At 35.9% G+C, this 7204-nt stretch overlaps 1 pseudogene; it reads right to left on the bottom strand.

Moving 5' to 3' along the window:
* Positions 1–6434: 6434 nt before the first annotated feature.
* LOC101570519 lies at positions 6435–6958 on the bottom strand (annotated as a pseudogene).
* Between the last annotated feature and the right edge of the window lie 246 nt (positions 6959–7204).

Below are 7204 nucleotides of genomic sequence, written 5' to 3'. Positions count from 1 at the left end.
AGGGCATTTCACTGACCTTCTCAGACCAAAAAGCTACAACTCTTGTTGCATAGGTCCTGCTTTACCTTGGTCTTAACCATCCAGTAGAAAAGTATGAAGTTGAAATATAAGAAATAAAGCCATGTTGTTAAGTTGAGCTGTGGGGGACTCAGGTCAATAATTTCTGACATTGCCAGTTAAACAGAAGACCCAATGCTATTACTTTTACATAGAAATTTAAAAATCTAACCATATACAGCATTGTTGTAGGACAGTCTCATGACATGTGATTTTCTTATCTTTTGTTTTCATTTATTACCTTTTTTTAAACAAATATTTACCTGAGAGACAGTATGGCAGTACTTGATATGGTATGACAAGCAGTAAATATTTATAAGGTCAGAATTACAGGCATTTCAAGAATGACTCTAGTATTACACATTGCTCTCTTCAGTGCAATTGCTTCATTCTCAGGTCAGCATATATAGTTAGTTAGGGTGAGATCCTATCAATTAACTGCTAGTTTCAAAAACCTGCTGAAGATTCTCAGGATCATTTCCTTAACCATCTTGTACATATAAATGTATGGCTTTGTCCCTGTCCTATTTCCTAGCTTTTCTCCTTGCCTTCTCTTCATTGTCAAATCCTTAAGTTCTTGCTTTCCTTTAATTGTGTTACACCTTTCTATTTTTATTTGTTCTTTTGAATTCTTATGCTAGGGAGACTATACAATATTTACAGATATGGGTCTGTTTTATTTCACTTATATCTTCTAGTGGCATCCACTTAAATATAAAGGCTTCAAGTTTATTATTCTTTATAGCTGAGTAATACTCAATTGTATAAATATACCATGTATTTTTCATCCATTCCTCACATGATGAGCATATTGGTTGTTTCCAAGATTTGGTTACCACAAATTGTGCTGCTATATATATAGGTACACATATATCAGTACGACATGATGTTTTCAGTTCTCCTGGGAAAATTCCCAGTAGGGCGATAGCTGGCTTCAAGAATGGGATTTCCAGTCCTAGTCTTTTAAAGTCTCCACATTGACTTCCATAATGGTTGCACCAATCTACATTTTCATCAGCAGTGGAGAAGGGTTCCTTTTTCACCAAACCTTCTCCAACGTTTGTTATTGGTTGATTTCTTTATAGTAGCCATTGTTTTGGGGTGAGATGTTATCTCAGTGTTGTTTTAATTTGCATTTCATGGGTGGCTAGTGATGTGGAGCATTTTTTTTTTCATATATTTATTCACTTCTTTAATTTCTTCCTCTGAGAAGTGTGTGTTCATCTTGGATGCCCATTTCTGGACAAGGTCTTTAAATTTTGGGGCCCTAATGTTTTATAGTTCTTTGTAAATTCTATAGAGCAGACCTTTGGTTTGTCTGAGTGCTCATTACTTAAGATTTTTTCCAGATTTGTGGATTGTTTTTTCATATTTTTGGTAATTTCCTTTGATGTGCAGAAACTTCTCAATAAGAGGATGTCCCAGTTGTGAATTCTTTCAACTATTACCCATGCAATTTGATGTTTTTCATGAACTCTTTGCCTCCACTATATGATCAAGAGTTCTTCTTACCTTCTCTTCTAGGAGGTTAGTGTTTCTGTTTTAATGTTTAGATCTTTAATCCATTTTCAATTTAGCTTAGTGCCTGGTGATAGACCTGGGTCAAGTTTTAGTTTTTGGCATGTAGAGAGTCAGTTTTTCCAGCACCATTTGTTAAAGAGCCCATCTTTTTTTCCAGTAGTCATGTTTGGCCCATTTTTCAAAGATCAGTTGGCTAAGTTTGTTCTTAGAGGCTTCTGCATTTTCTAATATAGTCCACTGATCTGCAGGTCTATTTGGTTGCCAATAGCATGCTGATTTTATCACAGTAGCCCTGTAGTATAATTTCAAGTCAGGAATTGTAATGTCTCCTGCCTTGTCTTTATTGCACAGAATTGCCTTTGCTATTTTAGGTTTTTTCTGGTTCCAGATAAATTTTAGGAATGATTTTTCTAGGTTTGTGAGGTATGTTGGTGGTAGTTTGATAGGGATTGCACTCAAACTGTACAACAACTTTAGGTGGATGGCCATCCTCACAATGTTGGTTCTTCCTATCCAGGATCAGGGAATATCTTTCAATTTTCTGAAATCCTCTACGATCTCATTTTTCAGAGTACTATAATTTTCATGGAATAGATCTTTGACTTCTTTAGTTAGATTAATTCTAAGCTATTTCATTTTCTGCAGTGCTACTGTAAAAGGTATTTTTTCTCTAATTTGCTTCTCACTGTGTTTGTTATCTGTGTCTAGGAATGCTAGTTACTTTTGAGTATTGACTTTGTATCCTGCTATGCTACTTAATTTGTGTATCAGTTCTAATAGCTTCTTGGTGGACTATTTTGTGTCTTCCAAGTAAAGTATCATGTAATCTGCAAATAATAATAATTTCACTTCTTCCTTGCCCATCTTTATTCCTTTTATTTCTCTCCCTTGTCTAATGGATCAAGGTAATGACTCCAGAACTGTATTGAATAGGAGTGGTGATAGAGGACATTCTTGTCTTATACCACATCTGAGAGTAAAAAATTTCAGTTTTTCACCATTTAGAATTATGTTAGTCATTGGGTTGTCATAGATGGCTTTTAACAGATTGAAACAGGTAATCTATTCCAAATTTCTATAAATTTGAACATGAATGAGTGTTGGACTTTCTCAAAAGCCTTTTCTGCATCAATTGAGATGATCATGTGGTTTTTAAATTTGACTCTATTGATATGGTATATTACATTTATAGAGTTGTGTGTATTGAACCATTCTTGCATCTCTGGGATTAATCCTACCTGGTCATGGTGTATGATCTTCTTGATGATTTGCTGTATTTTCTTTCCTAGAATTTTCTTGAGGATTTTTGCATCTATGTTTATGAGGGAGATTGGCCTATCGTTCTCTTTTTTACTTGTGTCTTTTCCTGGTTTTGGTATCAGTATAATACTTGCCTCCAGGAAAAATTTTGGGAGGATTGCTTCCTTTTCTATTTCATTGAAGAGTTTGAGGAGTATAGGGATTGAATCTTCTGTGAACTTCTTGTATAATTCAGCTGTGAATCCATGAAGACCTGGAATTTTCTTTGTCGGTAGGTTTTTCAGTACGTCTCGTATTTCATTAGTTTTTAATAGGTTATAGAGAGTTGTTATATCTTCTTGATTCCATTTTGGTAATTTGAACATTTCTAGGAATTTGTGCATTTCTTTTTGTGTCTTCTATTCTGTGACAGTAATGATTCTCAAAGTACTATTGAAAAATCTTCTGAACTTCCACTAGATCTGTGGTAATTACAATTGCTTGTATTTGAATTTTTTCTTTCCTCTTTTTGATGAGGTTAGCTAGGGGCTTATCAATTTTACTTAATCTTTCAAAGAACCAGATTTTTGATTTGTTAATTTTTTGAACTGCTTTTTTCATCTTGATTGAATTAATTTCTGCTCTAATCTTTATCATTTCTTCCCATCTTTGGACTTTGGTTTGGTTTACTCTTCCTTTTCTAGATGTTTCAGGTGCATCATTAGGGTGTTTATTTATTCCTGTTCTGTTTTCCTAATGTGTGAGTGCACACATAAATTTCCCTCTAAGAACTGCTTTCATCACATCCCATAAATTCCATTAAGTTGTGCTTGACTTTTCATTGAATTTTAGATATTGTTCAGTTTCTTGTTTAATTGCATCTGTGACCCATTGGCTGCTGAGTAGGGTGTTGTTCAGTTTCCATGTATTTATGGGGTTTTTCTAGTTTGTTTTGTCATTTATTTCCAGTTTCATTGCACTGTGGTCAAATAATATGCATGGGAGAATTTATGTTTCCTTGCATATACTTAAGCATGACCTATGGACTACTATGTGGTCTGTTTTAGAAAATGATCAATGTGCAGCTGAAAAAAATGTGTATTCAGCTGTCATTGGGTAGAACACTCTGTATGTGTCCACTAAGTCCATTTGTTCCAAGGTCTGGTTCAGGTCTGCTATTTGTTTGCTAACTTTTTGTTTGCTTAACCTGTCTTTTTGGAATAAGGGGGTGTTAAGGCATCCTGTTAAGATTGTGGTGTTGGATGTTAGATTTTTTTATGTCCATTAAGATTTATGTTATATAGTTGGGTGCTCCTGTGTTTGGTGCATACATATTTATGAGTGTTACCTCTTCCTTTTGAATTTTTCCCTAACCAATATATAGTGGCCTTCTGTGTTCCATTTGAGCATTCTTGGCTTGATGTTGAGACTGTCTGAGAACAGGATTGCTACCCCTGCTTTTTTTCTGATGTGCTGGGGTGTGTAATATTGTTTTCCATCCTTTGACTTTCAGCCTATGAATCTCTTTATGAGTTAAGTTTGTTTTTTGTATATAGCATATTGTTGGATTTTGTTTCCTAATCCATTGTGTCATTCTATTTCTTTTAATTGGTGAATTGAATCCATTCAAATTGATAGTTATTACTGAGATGTTATTGAATTATTATTCACATATTATTTACCTGCTGCTGTTTACTTCTTTTTTTCCCATGTTTAATTATTTGCTGTATTTAGTGTGTTCCTTCTGTTCTCTTTCATGTAGTTCTGATCATTTTGGTCCCTCTCTAGAACATCTTTCAGGAGTCTGTGTAGGCTTGGCTTTGTCATCATGAAATTCTTTAGTTGTTCTTTGTCATGGAAGTATTTCATTTCTCCATCAAACTTGAAATTAAGTTTTGCAGGATATAGTAGTCTGGGCTGGAAGTTATTTTCATAGAGTACTTGAAGTACTCTACACCATGCTTTTCTTGACCTCATTGTTTGTGAAAAGTCAGTTGTTATTCTGATGGGCTTTCCTTTGAATGTGATCTGTTTCTTTTCTCTAACAGCTTTCAGCATATTGTTCTTGTGCTGGGTTCCTGGGATCTTGACTATGATATGTCTGGGTATGTTTTTTAATTGGGTTAATGTTCTTTGGAGTTCTGTATGCTTTGGTTACCTCAATGTCAGATTATTTCCCCATATTTTGGAAGTTTTCTGCTATTACTTGTGCCCATATTCTTTTTATATCATTTATATTGACTCCTTCTTTCTCATTGATGCTTATTAGTCTTACATTGTTAATCTTTGCGTCACCTTGCAGATGATGAATTATTCTTTCCTGCATCCTAGTCTTTTCAGTAGCTGCAATGGTATCTTCAAAATCTGAAGCTCTGTCTTCACCTTCACTCAAAAAGTTTTGCAAGCTTGCGATTGAGATTTTAAGTTCCTCTATATCTTGTTGACTCTGCTTCATGCAATTTATTTCTTTCCTATATTGCTCATTGAAAGATTCCATTATTTTTCTAATCTCTTATAAATTTTTTGTGTGTCCTCTTGAGAAGAATTTATTATTTCTTTCATTATAGTTATCCTTTCTTTACTTCAGACATTATTTCTGTTCTGATTTCTTCTTTATGTTTATACATTTGATTCTTTACTTTAGATGGTATTATTCAGAAATTTCTTTTTTTATTTTTGATGTTAATACATTTTTTTCCCAGAACTGGGGCTTGAACTCAGACCCTTGCACTTGCAGGGAAGCACTCATTCTACTGAGCCATCTCCCTGGCCCCCTTTGAGGTTAATTCTGATCTGAGTTCCTCTATACCTTTCTGCAGTTGTTACTTTACTTCAGATGCTATTAATTGATATATTTCAGCTGTGTGATTCCTAATTTCTTCTGTGCTAATGTCTTCTCCATTTGTTCTGGGTAGGCTTAAGGCCTGAGACTACATTTTGCTCCTTCTCTTTGTCATTTGGCAGAGCACTGTCCTCTGATCTTTTGTGTAGAGCTTTGGTGCAGTTATAACCTTAGCACCTACTGAAATTCAGGGGTAGATCTACGAAGTTTGAATTCATCCAGTTGTTCCTTGCTTGGGTTTGACTGCTGTGCTCAGCTTCTTCCTGCTGTAACCCTTGGAAGTGAACCTGTCATGCCCCTCTGGCAAGATGTTCTGCTGCTGGATTAGCTAGGTAGTTGTTGCCGCTTGCCCCTTTGCATGTACTTCAGCTACAGAGTTTCACCCCAGTTCTGTATGCCAGGCCTGGGCTGGGTCTGGAGGGTTCCAAAGAGAAGGACAGATAGATTAGTTCACAAGTGGGCCTGGGCTGGTTCCAGAGGGATCCATTAGGCAGAGGAGCATGGAAGCTGTCCCACGCATTTGTTGGTCCTGGTCTTATGCTGGTTCTGGAAGGGCCCACAGAGCGCAGTGAACTTCTCAATCACATGCCAGGCTTGGCCCTGGGCTGGGTATGGAGGGATTCTGAGAAGTCCTGAGAGTAAGGCTAAAGGTCTCACTCACATGCCAGGCTTTGGCTGGGTTCAGAGGGGTTCAGTGGGCTCAGGGGAGCACCGAAGCTCTCCCACACACTTTCTGGTCCTGGGCTTGGGCTCCCATCAAGTATTTCTTTTTTTCTCAGATGCCACCACTTTTAATGTCATATACATCAAATTATAGTTAAAGACAACTACAACATGATGCCCTCTCTTGTTCATGAACAGCACACACATATATCACGGTAAACCAAGCTTATATTCCACCATCAAGTGTGGTTCCCCCATGAGCTTGCTTTGGGATGGATCATTGAGAATATCTTCAAATCCGATAGTCTCATCATTACCCCTCAAAATATCCAATGAAAGGTTAGAGCTAGAAAGAAATGGAAGACACTGAACCTGCTGTACTGCTTTGAATTCCATTTGTAATTTTAGAGGAGCAAACAGACATTGGATGTTTCTCAGTGTGGAAAAATTCATTTTATCTTGGTTGAGCTGGAAATTTTTTTCTGATAATTCAAGAGCATGACTTGGTAACAGTTCATTTTTCACACATGGAAAAACTTTTCTAAGAAGATCATGTCATTCAAAAGGCCTACTTGCTGAAAGTTCAGTAACTGGAATACTATCCTTTAGCTGAGATCCAAGTCCTCTGGCATTCATCTTCAGTCCTCCCATCAAGTATTGATATGTTAAACTTCCAGTCCCTACATAATGTGAAGAAAAAAAGGAAAAAGAAATTTAAAAAACAAAAAAAATTTTAAAAATAAGAATAAACAATTACATATTTTACACAAAAATTTAGAAATCTAACCATATACAGCATTGTAGCAGTACAGTCCAATGACATTTTTTTCTTGTCTCTTGTTTTCATTTATTACTCTTATATTTTAAATAAACATTTTCTTT

This window comes from Octodon degus, unplaced genomic scaffold, assembly GCF_000260255.1.
Source record: "Octodon degus isolate 3935 unplaced genomic scaffold, OctDeg1.0 scaffold00028, whole genome shotgun sequence".
Classification (NCBI taxonomy): domain Eukaryota; kingdom Metazoa; phylum Chordata; class Mammalia; order Rodentia; family Octodontidae; genus Octodon; species Octodon degus.
Note: the sequence above shows the minus strand (reverse complement) of the source record. Positions and strands in the feature narration are given on the sequence as shown.